The 18,168-nt window shown below is 33.5% G+C and overlaps 1 non-coding gene across 1 annotated transcript; it reads left to right on the top strand.

The window, feature by feature from the left end:
- Positions 1–17,235: 17,235 nt before the first annotated feature.
- On the top strand, positions 17,236–17,338 carry LOC146930219 (small nucleolar RNA R71). The gene has a single exon (XR_015009209.1). It is a non-coding gene; the product is annotated as a small nucleolar RNA R71 (small nucleolar RNA).
- Positions 17,339–18,168: the final 830 nt, after the last annotated feature.

Below are 18,168 nucleotides of genomic sequence, written 5' to 3'. Positions count from 1 at the left end.
GTTGATGACAAATTTGGCAAGTTCACCAAACTGTAACAAGTAATATAATGATAAGTTTATAGTTTCTACAGGGATTGTCGTCAACTAAGCAGTTCGCTTAACTTATTTAAAGAAAAAAATCAATTAAAGGGGTTTAAGTGTTTGCACTTTTGAGTTGTGTGCTCAATGCGAATAGTAGTTTATTGAAAAGTAAAAGTTTTGCTTTAGAGGTTAGACGGTGATTAGGATTCGAATCCCCCTGTCATTTATGTCATATTAATGTAGTATTCAATATCAATTATGAAAAGTAAAAGTTTTGCTTTAGAGGTTAGACGGTGATTAGACCATCCACAATGCAGCACCTAGTTTGTGTGCTTAAACGGGTCCCGACTGTACACGTCAGATTTTTAAAAATAAAAATATTTTCCAGATTTATTTTTGTTGAGAAAATTTTAAAAACTTCTTTTTCGAAAAAAAAATCTGTTTTAAATTTCAAAAAAAAATATATTTCCAACTTTTCGAAAATAATTTGAATTTTTTCCGAAATAAATTTTTTTAAATATATATTTTAATATTTTAAAAAATTATGGAAAACAAAAAAATTTTGAAATATATATTTTTCGTAAATTATAAATTTTGGTATTTTTGAAAAATATATATTTCAAATTTTTAAAATATTTTTCATAATAAAAAAAATCCTGATTTTTTTAAAATTTTTACAAATTTTTAATTTTTTTAAAAAAATAGGCACAAATGCCAAGTATACCTTTAAAAAAAATGAAAAACAAAATTAATTATACAGTTAGCATGCCACATAATCAGATATGCACAGTCTGCATGCCATTCAGCTCGTCATGTCAGCAATTCTGCACAGTCACATGGGTTTGAGGCTAAAATCAAAGAATCTTATTTTACAGGGTTGGAATCTAAACTTTTTTTTACAGGGGGTAAACCGGAACTCGCCCAAATTACAGGGGGTTAAAGATATATTAACCCTATGTTAAAATATGCATTTCCTTCCCCTCTTATTCCAAACATATTAGAAAATATTTCACTCCCCTCCCTTGAGAGAAGCTTGGATTACATTACCCTCCCCTCTTATGTTAAATTCTACGTTTAACATACTCCCTCAAATTTTATTTTATTTCTACTAATCTAGCAAAAATAATTTAACATACTTCAAAGATAAATAGTATTGCAAGCCCATTTTAATATAATCAAAATTTGATTACATATTATTTTTGCTATTTTTATTTACAATTTCATTAACATGTAATTTTGAACCCTATTATAAAATATGAAACAATCCAAAATAAGTCCTCGTGAGTATAACTCAGTTGGTTTGGACAATGCATAATATATGCAAGGTCCGGGTTCAAACCCCGACCACCACAAAAAAATCCAAAATAAGATTAAAATATTTGAAAAATTACTAAAGCCGATTAAGTATGGTTATTTAAAAGTGAATCTTATACTCCAAATTATAAAATTAATAACATGATACTTAAATTTAATTCCCTAAAAAAAAACTTAAATTTAATTATCATTTACATTAAAATTATAAAGAAACGAATTTATTTTTTTAATAGTGATTCAAAATTATAATATAATGTAAAAATATTTATTTATGTTATAGTTCATGTAGAATTATTAAGGGCAACACATGAAATTGAGATTGTAAACAAGTTGTCTGAATTTGTTATAGATGGAAAACAATATGGTATCAAGATCGTGGAGGAATGGGGATGCAATTTAGGTGAGGATGTTTTTATGTCGGAAGGGGATACGGATTCAACACCGGAGGAGGAGCCACATATCAATAATTTTACATGGTTGGACGAGATTCAAGGTGAATGGGAATTGGATGATCTTGTTACTGATTTGCAAAATGAGTGGTGCCAACATGATAAAAAATGTGATGTTCCTAAGAAAGCTTCTGCTTCTATTGAATCACAGAATGTTGGCAATGAATTTTTTGAGGTTAATTTATCCCTCATTTTACAACTGGTCCAGCATTCATTAGGGGCAGCAAGCGCTTCTTTCAACAATGGACAACAGAAGCATGCTTCGATGGTGTCAGCTAGTAACAAGCAGGGACCTTGGAGTATCAATTGGTTAGAAAATCAAAAGACAATATCTGAAGGCGGTGAAGTGTTTTCTCCAGCTCGCAAGACAGACACAACGGTCAAGAAAAAGTCATCCTCCACAACTTGTCAATTTACATCAACGCTTAAGTCAGCTACAAGGAAGAATAGAGGTGTGGTTTTACACTCTGTTGGGTTCATGAAAAGGATAGCGCGCTTGCCGGTGAGTGATCGAAAACAAATTCTCCGCTTGCTGAAGAAACAGAAGCGCTAATCCAGAGCTGCGGCGAAGCATATTACATCACAGGAAGCAAATGTGTCGGCTTCTAATGCATCTAAAAATTCAACATCTTCAGGTACTGGTTCAGGTTCTAATAATTGGGAAAGGTGATACTGCAAATAAATTTAATTTGCTTTCGAGGGACGGGAGGAGAGAGTGGAGGGAAGCAGGTGGTTGTGAGGGTTTTAGTGGTGCGGTGAAGGGGAAAGAGGGTGTTGAGGGTGGGATTTGAGGTTGTAGGTGGAGAGGTGGGTAGGGTGAGGGAGGTTTCTATGAAGATTATTACTTTTAATGTGAGAGGGCTAGGGAGTTGGTGAGAAGAGGGCGGAGGTGCGGAGGGTGGTTTCTGAAAAAAAGCCAGTGGTGTTGTGTATTCAAGAGACTAAGATGGTTGTAGTAAATGATCAGTTGGTTACAGCTTTGTGGGGCGATGGTGTGCATAATTTTTCTTTTCAACCTTCCGTTGGAGCCTCTGGAGGTATGGTTACGGTGTGGGATGCATCCAAAATAGATGTGTGGGCTAAATTCAGTTTCGGACATGTTTTGGCCATCAAGGGTAAGGACTTACTAGCTGACGAAGTGTTTATTATTCATAATGTGTATGCACCATGTGATTTGCCTGCTAAAAAGCTGTTATGGGAGAGTTTATCTTTGCATGTTCATAATAATAGCGATGTGGCCATTTGTGTTTGCGGTGACTTTAATTCTGTTCGATTTTTAGAAGAAAGAAATGGTAGAGCGGTGGGTTATAGGCAGCCGGATATGGAGGTGTTTAATAATTTTATTTGTGATAGCATGTTATATGATTTTCCCATTTGTGGAAGGTTGTTTACTTGGTATAAGGGTGATGGAATTTCCATGAGTCGTCTGGACCGTTTTCTATTGTCGAATAAGTGGTGTGATATATGGCCTCATTGTATTCAGGTGGCCTATCAACGGGGCCTTTCCGATCATGTTCCGCTGATGTTATATGTTGACGATTCTAATTGGGGACCACGTCCGTTAAGGATGCTCAAATGTTGGTCGGATCTTCCTGGTTATGCAAAGTTTGTCCGTGAACAGTGGGAAATGTTTGATTGTCAAGGGTGGGGTGGCTTTGTGTTACAACAGAAATTGAAATTGATTAAGGCAAGTTTAAAAGAGTGGCATTCTCAACAAGTTCAGAATTTGGATGGTAGGATGAAGGAGCTAAAAGATAAAATGTCTAGTTTAGATACTAAAGCAGAAGTTGTTGATTTGAATGAAGCGGAGATTACTGAGTTACATGATTTATCAGCATCGTTACAATCCATGGCTCGTATGCAAAATTGTATTCATTGGCAGAAATCGCGGATGAATTGGTTGAATGAGGGGGATGCAAACTCGAAATTTTTTCACAACTTTATGTCCAACCGTAGGCGCCATAACGCTATTAACATGGTGTCTGTGGAAGGCAGCGTTGTCGAAGGGGTGCAAGGTATCCGTGAGACTGTTTTCAACTATTTCTCCAACCATTTTAAGTCAAGGGGGTTTCGGCGGCCATGCATTGATGGGCTAAACTTTCGCAGACTTTCTTTGGCCGAGGGGGGTACTTTAACTAAGCCGTTCTCTTTAGAGGAGGTGAAACAAGCTGTATGGGATTGTGACAGTTACAAGAGCCCGGGTCCTGATGGTGTTAGTTTTGGTTTTGTTAAGGAATGTTGGAATTTATTAAAGGATGATTTGTTTCGGTTTTTGGTTGAGTTTCATCGGAATGGAAAGTTGACAAAGGGTTTAAACTCTACTTTTATTGCTCTCATTCCGAAGGTGGATAATCCGCAACGGTTGAACGATTTCCGACCTATCTCCTTGGTTGGAAGTTTGTACAAGATTCTGGCTAAGGTTCTTGCAAATAGGCTTCGGTCTGTTATAGGTACGGTGGTGTCTGAATCCCGGACCGCGTTTGTTAAATCGAAACAAATATTGGATGGAATTTTAATTGCTAATGAAGCGGTCGATGAAGCGACTCGGCTGAAGAAAGAGCTTCTTTTGTTTAAGGTAGATTTTGAAAAAGCATATGACTCTGTCGATTTAAATTACCTGGACTCTGTTATGGCCAACATGAATTTTTCGACAATTTAGATGAAATGGATCTTCGAGTGTGTTGGAACGGCAAAGGCGTCTGTTTTAGTTAATGGCAGTCCTACAACTGAGTTCCCTTTAGAGCGGGGACTTCGTCAAGGCGACCCCTTATCGCCATTCTTATTCTTGATTGCTGCTGAGGGCCTTAATGTGCTAATGACTGCTGCTGAGGGGGCGCACATGTTCACGGGTTACGGTATCGGTGCTAAATCTGAGGTTCGATTGACACATCTTCAGTTTGCGGATGACACCTTAATCATGGGTGAAAAAAGTTGGTTGAATGTTCGCACAATAAGGTCGGTGTTGCATTTATTTGAGGAGTTGTCGGGTCTCAAAGTTAATTTTCATAAAAGTATGGTGACTGGTGTAAATATCCCTGGTTCTTGGTTATCTGAGGCAGCTATGATGTTGAAGTGTCAAAGAGGCACCATTCCTTTTGTTTACTTGGGGCTGCCTATCGGAGGCGATTCTAGGAAACTCTCTTTTTGGAAACCTGTTATCGACCGCATTGTTTCTCGCCTGTCGTCGTGGAATCACAAGTTTCTATCTTTTGGTGGTCGTCTGGTCCTTCTAAAAGTTGTCCTATCCTCTCTTCCAGTTTACTTTCTTTCCTTTTTCAAGGCCCCTGCAGGTATAATTTCTTCTATCGAATCTGTTTTTAAAAAAAAATTGGGGGGGGGGGGGGGATGTGAGGATTTTAGGAAAATTGCCTGGATAAAATGGGAGTCTATTTGTACTCTAAAGGAGGAAGGAGGGTTGGGGGTTAGGAGGATGGGTGTTTTTAATTTATCTTTAATGGGTAAATGGTGTTAGTGGATGCTGGTGGATAAAGAGGGTCTGTGGTACCATGTTCTTAAAGCACGGTATGGTGAGGAGGGGGCGGTTGAAAGAGGGAGATAGACATTGCTCGGTTTGGTGGCGGTCGTTGACTAGGATTCGTGATGGGGTGGGGGAGGGTGTTGGTTCCTGGTTTGATAACAATATTCGAAGGGTTGTTGGCGATGGTAGAGGGACCTCTTTTTGGCACGACATTTGGGTTGGGGAAATTCCTTTGAAACTAAAATGTCCCCTTCTTTTTGAGTTGTCTATTGACAAGGAGTGTTAGGTGGAGGAGATGAGGAGAGTTTTAGGGGCGTTTGAAGGGAGGGAGAGGGTGTGGCATCGCCGTTTGTTGGCGTGGGAAGAGGAAAGTGTGAGGGAGTGTCTTGTGTTACTTCATAATATTGTTTTACAGGATAATGTTGAGGACTCTTGGAGGTGGCTGCTGGATCCTATTCATGGATATTCGATGCGGGGGGCATACCGCTTCCTTACTACATCGACTGATGTGATAGACAGGTCTCAAGTGGTCGACGTTTGGCATCAGCATATTCCTTCGAAGATGTTTGTGTTCTTGTGGCGCCTATTACGCAACAAACTTCCAACCAAAGACAATCTGGTTCGACGAAGGGTTCTTTCTCAGGAAGACGCAACTTGTGTGTCTGGTTGTGGGATTATTGAAACGATAACGCATTTATTTTTGGGATGTGATGTCTTTGGATCCCTTTGGTATCTGGTTTGGTTGTGGCTGGGCATATCTTCAGCTTCACCTAGTGATCTTAACCAACATTTCACCCAATTTATTAATATGCCTGGTTTGCCTAGATTTACACAACTGTTTTTCAGGATTATTTGGTTTACTTTGGTTTGGGTTATTTGGAAGGAAAGGAATGACCGTGTGTTTAAAAACATGGCATCGTCACTGCTTACTCTCTTGGAAAAGGTCAAGCTGCCGTCCTTTTCCTTGTTAAAGTCTAAACAGGCAACTTTTGTTTACAGCTATCATGACTGGTGGAAGCAACCGCTCCTTTGTATGGGCGTCCACTAGTGTTTATTTGCTTGTTTGATTGTTTTGGTGGTGCTTTGTTTTGTTGGCACTTTATTATTGTAAATACTCTTGGGCGGTTTCCCTTTTGCACGCCTTGTGCGGGGTAAACCACAGTTGTTAATATATACCATTTTTGTTTGTTCAAAAAAAAAGGGCGAGAGTGATAAGTCGTAATTTAGATGGTTTAAATTGTTTATTTTAATAGAATTTTGTTTGTTTAAGTTTCTTTTTAGAACTATATTACTACAAATTTGTTCGTTTTATTTTCAGGATCACAAATGATGCATGATAAGTCTTTGAGCAAAAGAGAATGAATTAAGATGCATGATTAAAACTTGTTTGAGAAGAAAGCTAAAAAGAGGGAAATTCTGCCATATTTATGTGCTGATTTGGTGCATATTTACGAGCTGATTTGGTGCATATTTATGTGCTGATTTAGTGCAAATTTATGTTCCGATTTGAGCTGTTTTAATGACCGATTTTAGTGCCTTGTAATGTGGAACTATTTCCTTTTCTAGAGGTTGGCTTTTGCTATATATAGAGAGAACAATCAGACTTGTAAATCATCTTTGAATCTTGGAATATTTGTGATAGTTGTTTTCCATTGAAACAAATTGATCAAAGCTTTATTTTCTTGTTCTTTAATTCCTTGTTCTTTACAATTCCGCACTTTTACATTCATCAATCTACTTCCATGTCTTTCTATTCTGTCAATTTAATTTCTTCATCTACCATGACCATGAGTGAGTAGATCTCTAGGTCTTGGGATTGTTGGATGAGTCTAATGACTTAATTCCTATCAAACCAAGCCTAAAACCCTAATCTTATTTAAATCTATTTTCTATTCTAATTTCATTGTTTTCAAACTCGATAACAAGTATTAAACGAAGGACCGAAAGGTGAAGTTTAATAGTTGTTATTTCATCATCTCAAATATCAAACGAAGGATCGAAAGATGAAGTTTGATATTAGAACAAATGAAATTAGACAAGACGACACAAAGCTTGATGGAAACACCCCAAATGAATAGTTTTGTGAAGAATTGAAGCAATATGTTTCACTCTTAAAGGGTTTCACTAACAATCAACCATGAGAATAGGCGTGATTGTTATTGAAACACACTCATGGATTCTGAAAGGAACCATAAAATACATTAGAGAAACTTGTCTTTAGAAACAGATTTAATTTAAGAGAAAAATATAGGTTTGGATTGTGAGTAATTTGTCATTACGATGAACCAATAATCTCGTGACGCTTTTTATTATCTGAATTTTATATCAATCAATCTGTTTAATTTCTAAACTTTAAACCTTTCAGCTAATCATAATTACAAAGAGAATCGATAATTACAACAACTCTCTTTGGAATGATATTTTACTACTTTGATAGAACCGTGCGCTTGTGGATTCACATTAGAGAGTTCTAATTCAAGCTTCTCTTAGGGGAGGTGAGTTTAATTTACTCTTATAAAAAAGGATAATAATGTTGACATTTTATAACAAAAAAAATTATCGAAAAAAAAGGACAAAAAATGATACCATACTATAACATAAAAGATTAAATAAAAAAAAGAGAAAAGTGTTTCTTGAAATTAAGTTTAGACGAAATGTGTAATTTATATTTTTTTTAAACGATAAATAATTACTAGGATTGGTCCCAAAAAAATACTAAGTTGTTAAGGTAAAAAAAAAACGAGTGAATCATCAACTTCATATCAGAATTTGTACAAATCGGCCAAATCCATCCCCCAATTTGATAAAATATCAAAATAGTCCCTGAATTTGTAAGACGTCCATCAAAATGGTCCCTCCGTCCAAATGCTCTATTACATGATGTGTTGTCTTGTACACGTGTCAACAAGGAAACCACGTGATAAGGACCAATTTGATGGAAACGATGAAAATTTCAGTTTTCACTTTTCAACTTCAATTTTTCTGTTTTCCAGTTTTACCACTCTTTTACCCTTACCTTTCACCCTCGAATTTCACTCTTTTCACATCAAACACATCCCTGACCTTTCTCCTTCCCGCTAAAACATTCACCATCTTCACCTCTCCAAAATCATCATCATTTCCAACGATCAACGTTGGATTTTTGAAGGAAGAATTCATATGTGGTTAAGGTAACGTCGTTCCTCTTCTTTTTCTTTTTCTCTGTTCATTTTCACCCATTTTTTGTCAGTTTTTTATTTTCTGTTTTTATTGTTTCGTTTTCAACTTTAAACTTCATTTGATGCTTGTTTTGTTGTTTGTATGTGAGTGTTGTGTTTTTGAAACGATTGTTTAGATTATTCATTTTAGGGTTTTCAGTTTAAGACTTAAAAATTTGATTATTTTTTCTGGTTGGTTACTAAAATTGATGAAGATTAACTTAGCAATGAAGGAAATTACTGATTGATTAAAACAGTTTCTGAAAAGGGTTTGCATTTTAGGGTTTGCATTTTGATGTTGTTATGTTTGTGATTAAGACTAATGCTGCCAAAATCCAGAGGATGGAAGACAATACCACGCTAATCCTGCATCACAGTTGTGGTTTAGAGCGAGATGAGTATCAGAGGCTGCAATATGTTCGTGGTGAATTATGTGTTTGGAAAAAATGGATGCTCATGATTTATGTTTGTGGGACATTGCAGAGGTTACTTCAAGGATCAAATTGATTTCTGTTTATATGATTCAAGGACTTATTTGATGGTTTTTTAATATAATGTATGAATCAATTTGATAGTTAGACAAATAATTCAGGGACTAATTAATATGATGGTAAAATTATTTGATGGTTTTCTTACGACACAAATTTTACCACACTAACATTCAAGCACTCTCACATCACCATTAACACATGGAGCTTGAAAATGAAGCTTGACTTTGATAACTCTTTTTGCCCATATGTCCACCCCCATCATTTCAGATTCAATTTGAACAGTTTTGCTTGAAGAAATTTTGGGGATTCTGGTTTCCGGATTCAATCAAAAAAATTAGGGTTTGGAGTTTTTTGAATTAGGGAAGAACGTTAGCACTAATTATTAGAAGAAATTTTGGGGATTTTGGGGTGTAGATTAAAGATTGTAAATTAGGGTTCCAATTTTGTATATTTGGGGAAGAAAGAGCCGTTGGGGAAGCAAGAAAGAGTTGTTGGGGGAGGAAAGAACATTTTCTGCAAATCAATCAATTTCGTCCTTGGAAATTTTGGTCACTATCGGTCAAATTAGTCCCTGCTTATGTGGCATCTGACACGTGAGAGGTTAACGGCCACGTCAGCACCGTTAACACTCCAATTGGACAAAGGGGCAAATTGATTGACAATTTACAAATTCAGAGACTATTTTAATATTTTGTTAAATTGGAGGACAAATTTAGCCGATTCGTGCATATTCAGAGACAAAGTTGACGATTCACTCTTAAAAAAACTGTTAGAATTTTGTAAAAAAAAAAAAAAAAAAAAAAAACTCATAGAATGGAAATAAAAAAATAAAGAAAAATATTCCTTTCCGGTAAAAATAAAAAATATACCTTTTCTCCTTTCAATTTCAGCCTATATATATGCCTAGTGAGGCACTTCAACAAACACATCAAGAATTAGAGAAGAACTCTCCACCCCTAAAATTCCTCCTTCTTCTTCATATGTTACCTCTTTATTATTTGAAAGAGAACCACCGCCGCTTCAACTACTCTATCCAATTGGTCACATTCATCAACAAGGGTAAGGATTCCTCTTCGTTTAAATCATCATTTCATGTTTAAAAACATTTAATCGCTAATTTTATTTGAAACCCTAACTAACCCATTACCGTTGAAATCCGAGAAACAACCCGTATCATTTGGATGGACACAAATGTTGTACGGTTTTAAAATTTGCACACCACTCGGTTTATGTTTCAACATAAAAAAGATATGATTTTTATTTAAAGACCAAAATTATTGTAAACGATCTCAACCATATCAGATGATGCTGCTCTATTACAATTTTCTGTTACAACAGTAAGAAATCCAAATCTCATAGATAGTTGGGATTTGTTGCTGTAGAAATACTTTTGTTACAGTTTCACGGTGTTTTACATCTTGGCTATTAATCACAAATTAGACGATTTCGATTAATACGGTTTGAAAATTGTTATAAACGATCTCAGCCATATATTTATGATTGAACAGTCAGAAAACCCAAATCGCCTAGATGGATTGGGATTTGTTGTTGTAGCAAAATATTAGTTTCTGTTTTTCATCTTGGCTATTAATTACAGATCAGATCGTTCAAATTAATGCGGTTTCAAAATTTGTATAAATGATTTTGACCATATATTTAAGATCAGACGGTCCTGATCTGTTACAGTGTCATACTATAATAGCAGAAAATCCAGATCCTAGCCTAGATATTGCTTCTATTGATCCTATCATTCCTTCCTATTCTATAGGTACTTACTTCCTACCCTAACCACTGCACTACTTTTTTTTATTTTTTTATTTTCTATGATTAAGTGTGTGTACATATATAAGACAAATTATATTAAGTACTAGCGCTTTACAAAAAAAAAATATTAAGTACTAGCGCGAATTTTGGATGGTGTCTAGGGTGAACCATCAATTAAATGGTTCACCGGTGGACCACCTTTATATACCATCAAGATATATTTAATGGTCTAGATGAGTTAGAAAAGAAAAGGAGAACATGTACTTTTTTACTCACACAATCCCTTTTCCCACCTTCTCCCTCTTTTTCTCTCCTCCCATCTCTTGCAATTTTATGAGATTCACGTCATCAACCCAAATTTGAGACACCGTTGAAACTGCCACAAACTGTCTCTACAAACCCATCTCCACTGAATCCTCTCGTAAGATATTTTTCCCCTTCCTTTCAAATGGGACTCTTTTGCTCAAATAATGCCTTCAAATAAAATGGCTTACATTCCTTATTAAAAAAAAGACTGAGATTCAAGAATTCTTCATTATTTTTACACCAAATCTATTGTTTCCATCTATTCTTTTCACCGAAGTTTTCTTATTCTTTTCGACGTTTTAATTAGATGTTTATTATCAAATACACAATAAAACAACAATGAATCATCATAAATCAAACAACTAATATATGAACAATATAAACCTTCTTAAGTTCTTATGGTTTTCTTTAAACAAAATAATAAATTCAACTAGGTTCATTAAATCTCAACTTGTAAACAGTGAAAAACTCCATTTTTGATAATAGAAAATGCAACCATGGCCCATGAACATTCAAGAGAGAGCAAAAATTTGGTGGTGAAGAGAGAGAGTGGATGCAATATGCAAAGATCCAGTGTGGTGATGAATAATGAATTTGTGTGGGTGTGTTTAATCTGATGGTTAAAATTAGTGGTACACCGGTGAGGGACTTAATTGAACCCTCACCCTAGAATTCACCCGAATTTTGGGACTATATATAGAAAACGAATCATTTTTTTTTTTTTTTGAGGAAGAAAACGAATTGTATTAAAATCAAGAATTGGTAAAGGCAATAATTTCGGCAATAAAGAATTGCTAAACTTATATGGGCAATAATTTCGGCATTGCTCGTCATTTGATTCACATTATGAAAACGGGAATAGGTGATTAGAAAATCATCGAATTTTAAATTTATGACAAGATGACAAGATCTATTTTATTTTATTTTTTTACAGAAATATGACAAGATCAATTGACTCAGATGTCAAATATAATAAATGATACTTATGATCATTTTTAACTTTAATATATACTAGTAATTGTATTATAAATTTCACCGTTGCATTGAAAATTATTATTATTCTTTACTGCATTATTCTATGACAAATCCGTTGGATTGAAATCTATTTTTAAATAGTTGTTAAATAGATTATAATTTAAAGTATCTCAAGACTAATTATATCATATTGATTTCAGATTAACGTGGAGTTTATACAATATTCAGCACAACTGATTTTTAGACAACGCTTAAGAAACAATTTTCTTTTGGACAAAATATTGCCCTACAACTTAGGGTTTGAATTGATTCGTCAAACAATACCTCCCTATAACTTAGGGTTTGAATTGTTTCATCAAACAAAACTTAAGAATTTAATGTTATGTTGGCGAACGGCGAGTAGATATAAAGAAAATAGATGAATAATGTATAAAGTATTAACGAAATTTAAAGATACGAGTTTTTTTAAGGAAAAAATCACGTGTTTGTTCGTAAAAAAAAAAAAAGAGACTCGCATGTGTATTATAGTTTTTTCCACAGATGTGTATTATAGTTTACTAGCAGTTGACGGGTGCTTCGTGCCCGTCTATATAGTCTTTTTAACTTCAATTCAAAATTATATTACATGAATTTAATTTAGTCTTTAAATTTAATTGAAGTTGATTTACCAAAAAAAATATTAAAATAATTGAAGTTGTGTTGAGTTATTCGATTCAAAACTCACTGTGTTTTATTGATTGATTTGGTCTCTTTCTTCCTTTTTGCATGTTATAGTAACATGTGTATAACAATATAACAATAATTAAATAAACCAGTAACTATAATATATTTTTTTGTTTATAGAGTCATAACTTGGTTATGTGATTTCTTTCTTTAGGTGTACGGTACTGAGCTACTTTGGATATACACTCATAACATGTGTGATTTTTTGACTTAATTGATTTTGTCAAGATATGTTAATGTATCATGTTAGGGTCGACATGCCTATGGTTGCAAAAGCTTTCTACTTTTTGGCGCAGTTTGGTTTGATATTGTTTGATGTGTCATCCATCATCAATCACCATCTTTACAGTGAAATCGTCAATCCCTTTATCTACACTGACAATCTTGTATTTGCTTATGTTTGCGGTTCAACTTCATTGATTGCTTTCATCACCTACGCGGAAAAATGAAGGTATTATTTATGTTGGAGAACATGTTACCTCTATTTATCATAGGTTATTTATTCACATCTTTTACAATTCTAGTGGTGTCCTTAAGTAAATCATATGACTAATATCCTTCACTATGGAAGAAGTTAGCCTTGGGTCGTTACATTATTCCCAGTTTCCATCACACCGTGGATGAACTAGTCACCATGGCCAGAAAAAGTTCAAAAAAGTTAGGCAAAATTACACAAATCGTCCCTTAACTTAATTCTAGGTAACACTTTCGTCCTTTATCTTATATTTTTCCCGATATAATCATTTATGTTATAATCAGGTAACACTTTATTCCTTTATCTTTTTCACTTCCCGATTTAATCATTTATGTTATAATATGTCAACATTATTATCCTTTTTATGGGGTTTTTTCAGTGAAATTTGGGTTTTTATGTTTGTATGTAGAAGATTTGAGTTTGTTTATGAGTTTAATGAATATTCTATAAGTTTTTTTGATGAATTTTTTTATTTTAACTTGATAAAAAGGATAACAATGTTGACATTTAATAACATAAAAGACTATATCGGGAAAAAGAAAAAGATAAAGGACAAAAGTGTTACCTAATAAACAAATGATTACATTGGGAAAAAAATAAGATAAAAACGAAAGTGTTACTTGAAATTGAATTAATGGACGAATTGTATAGTTTTGCCAAAAAGTTAATATTAGTAGTCCCATGTGGATATAATTTTTGTTATATCACAATATAAAAATTTGTTTCCGCATATATGAACAAATAAAATCCACAACAGATCGATGTAAAAATTTAACGAATTTTCTGCATATAAAATAAATAATATATAAAATACTACACGAATGTTGTTATTTTTAAAATACTTATGAATTTTATAATTTTTATCATATTGGGACACAAAAACTTGTTTCCGCATATATAAGCATATACAATGAATGGGCCGTACGAAAACACAAGTATTTTACTAGTTAAAAAAATGTTATGACAAGGTCATCGTTGATGCAAATTCATGTTGATTTTCAATCTTCTTATTTTCCGTTTAGAGTAACAAATTATAGTTATGTCATTTATTTCTATTCAGATGTTTGGTATTGAACTACTTAGGATATTCAAGATAGTATACAATTCAAGGTAACTCTACATCCTTATTATATTTAGGATCGTAACCTTGTTATTATATTTTTTAAATTCTTCAATTAAAGTTTTTTTAATTCACATTAAAATTAGTACAAAATTTAGAAGTTTTTCAACCAAATGTTTTTCTTTTCTCCATATTTTTTTAACCAAATTATATTTCTATAGTTTTCTATATTTAGTAAAGCTATTCATAACTTTACCAAAAAAAGTAAGGATGACTCAACCTATTTAGCATAAATAAGAAAGATGTGAATTGCATAACTAACATATGAATCAATACTATTTTGAAACAATGCGTAGATAATTGTAGAAAACCAAATTCTCTAATGGAGAGACTTTGCTAGTTCCAAATACAAATAGTTCTATAATGTTATTTTTTGAACCAAAATATTTCAATCATACAAAACTAAATTAATGAAAAGTAAAGTATATTTTGACTGGCGAAGTGCCTGATTAGAATATATAAGGGAGGTTGCAGCAGGAATCAAATGATCCATCAAAAACTTATTTGTAGTCTGTGTGGAATGAAAACTATCTCAGAATAAATATTTAGATGTATCAACACATGTTTCTATGCTCGTTAAATTACATAATTCAGTAACCTCTAGCAAGTTTGACCCACAACAAGCCTTCCTTGGTTCAAACAATCATGTGTGTATTAATTCCACACATAGAAATAAACAAATTAACAAACTATGTGATTCATAAGCAATAAATAAGTAATTTAATAGGTTTAGCATAATTAGATTTTGTACTATAATCAGAAGGTCTGATAATAAGTCCATATAGAGGTTGGTAGATGTCAAGAATGACCAATTTGGCGCTAAACATTGTTTTTATCAAGTTCTCTGTAGTGAAGTTAAGTGTTTTATTGAAATCTAAAGCTACATTGTTTATTTTTTCTACACATTTTTTTGTATGATATCCAAACTTAGTGATGATTATAGGCAATCAACCTATTGGAGTAACGTTGTTACACCAATTTGAATTTCTTTGCATGTGACAAAATTTAAATTGGTATAATGTTACCTCCAATAGGTTGTTTGCCTATAATCATCACTAAGTTTTGATATCATACAAACAAATGTGTTGGAAAAAAAAACGATGTAGCTTAAGATTTCAATAAAAAACTTAACTTCTCTACAAAAAACTTGATAAAAATGATGTATGGCGTCATATCGGTCATACTTGACTTCAACCAACCTCTCTATGGACTTATTATCATATCTTTTGATGATGGTACAAAATCCAATTACGCTAAACCTATTAGGTTATCTTATTTATTGCTTATGAACAACATAGTTTGGTAATTTGTTTATTTCTATGCGAAGAATTAATACATACATGATTTTTTCAAGCAAGGAAGGGTTGTTGTGGGTCAAGCTTGCTAGAGGTTGTTGAATTATGCAATTTATCAAGCATAGAAACATTTGTTGATGCATCTAAATATGTTATGGGATAGTTTTCATCCCACAGAGGCTACAAATAAGTTTTTGATGCATCATTTGATTCCTCCCGCAACCTCCCTTATATATTCTAATCAGACACTTCGCTACTCAAAATATACTTTACTTTGCTTTAATTTAGTCTGATATGATTGAAATATTTTAGTTCAAAAAAATATATTATAGAACTATTTGTATTTAGCAATAGCAAAGTCTTTCAATTAGAGAATTTGGTTTTCTACAATTATCTAGTACGCACTATTTCAAAATAGTATTGATTCATATGTTAGTTATGCAATTCACAACTTTCTTATTTCTTCTAAATAAGTTGAGCCATCCTTGATTTTTTTGGTAAAGTTATGAATAACTTTACTAAATATAGAAAACTATAGAAATGGAATTTGGTTAAAAAAATCTTGAGAAGAGAAAAACGTTTGGTTGAAAAACTTATGAATTTTGTACTAATTTTGTTATGAATTAAAAAAACTTAAATTGAAATATTTTTCAAATATAATAACAAGGATATGATCCTGAATATAACAAGGAGTAAAGTTACCATGAATTGTATGCTATCTTGAATATCCGAAGTAGTTCAGATCCTTGAAGAAGCATGAAGTATCCCTTTAAGAGTTTCGGGCCATCTCCATTGAAAGAAGCATATTGGCCTCCATGATTTATCACATGAGAAAGAACCAACGAGAAGGAATTGGTTGTCCAGAGCTGGTAACTTTTCTATCTCTTCTATATTTGTTTATTTTTTATTTTGATAGATCTGAACATGGTATACTTAACATAAATCCATTATGTGATAGTTACTATAATGTGATAATGAGATAAGAGCATATGCATGGTTATCAACTGCATGACATAATCCATAATGTTCACAAGGTCAGAAGAAGGAAAATACTTTTACAAATGAATGTTTAAACTTGGCTGATCAGAAAGCATCTTGACTTCTGACAGTCAGTGATGAATATAGTTTTGATTTAAAAAGAACGTTTGAGAAAACTATTTTCAACTTTTAACAACATTATTTTACTCATTCAGAACATCTTCATTTGTGTGAAGAAGTGTGGATTAGTCATGGTTGATAACCACATCATATACAAACCAGTTAATTTCTCACGAACAATGTGAATATGTTGAGAAATAAACTAGATGTATCTCATTCTCATAATCTCAGATGTACTAGCTATGTCTAAATGTAGCAGAATCTATCTGAAGCAAAATTTATGCCCAAGCTTGATAGTGTATTCTGTGGTGAATGCTCTAAAAGTTCAAGGCATACATAATGCATTATTCTAAAGCTCATAAGGTTGAGGAATTAATGCATATCATATATGTTAACAAAGTGCTTGACATTACATGTCAAAGCTAGATGAAAATATCTCAAGTATACAAAGTTCAAAGCATCAACAGTCATTTTCGTGGTATACAAAAGACCAATGTAAAACGTGTGAAATATCAACCATTTCTCTAAACCATGATGGGGCATAGCCTTAGCATTTCTTTGAAAGGCTCCCACGAATCATAAAGAGATTCCCCATCCTTTATAGTGAATTATGTTATTTGATCTCTCAATTGAGCAGTTTTGCTAGGGGGGAAGAATCGGGCAAGGAATGCTTGCCTTAGCTGATCCCACGATGTGATAGAACCATTTGGTAATGAGTGATACCATGCGCTTGCTCTATCCCTTAATGAGAAAGGAAAGAGATGCAACCTTATGGCTTTCTGTGTCACTCCGTTTGATTTTAACGTTCCACTGAATTAGAAAAGTAGAGATATGAAGATTCAGATCCTCAATGGGTGATTCTGAAAATTGATTTTGCTGCACTATCTTAAGTAGCGCATGCTTGATTTCAAAATTATTTGCTTCAACTGCTGGGTACACAATAACAACCTGTGGCTCGGTTGTAGAAGGTGTAGCATATCTTTGAGAGTGTGTTCTTCCGGCTCAGCCATATTGTTTCCATTATTGTGTGCTTCTCTTCTTCTTAGATGGAAGTACCTTTCAGACTCAGGGATAAATTCTCCAAGACTTTTGGTTCTTCACATTCAAGAATTAGAGAATCCATGAGTTGAAAGTAAAAGAAAATAAAAGAAAAGTTTCAGTCTAACCGGTACTAAAAAGTCAATCAATATTGCTAATTCCCCGGCAACGTCGCCAAAAAAAACTTGATACGAATAAGTAAGTGTACGGTTCTATTGAGTAGTAAAAAGATTATCGTCCACAGAGAGTTAAAGTAATTACCGATCTTGTTTTTCAACGATGATTAGCTGGAAATATTAAGGATTAAGAGTTCAATATTAACGATGATTCCTAAACATTTCAAGTCTATTTCTCTATGTTTAGGTTAAATTCTTTTCTAAAAGCAAAAATCTCTTAGGTATTTTATGTTTCCTTTCAGAATACA

This window comes from Medicago sativa, chromosome 4, assembly GCF_051527215.1.
Source record: "Medicago sativa cultivar Bolivia chromosome 4, Bolivia_mono, whole genome shotgun sequence".
NCBI lineage: Eukaryota > Viridiplantae > Streptophyta > Magnoliopsida > Fabales > Fabaceae > Medicago > Medicago sativa.
This window is presented reverse-complemented; position numbering and strand designations above follow the sequence as displayed.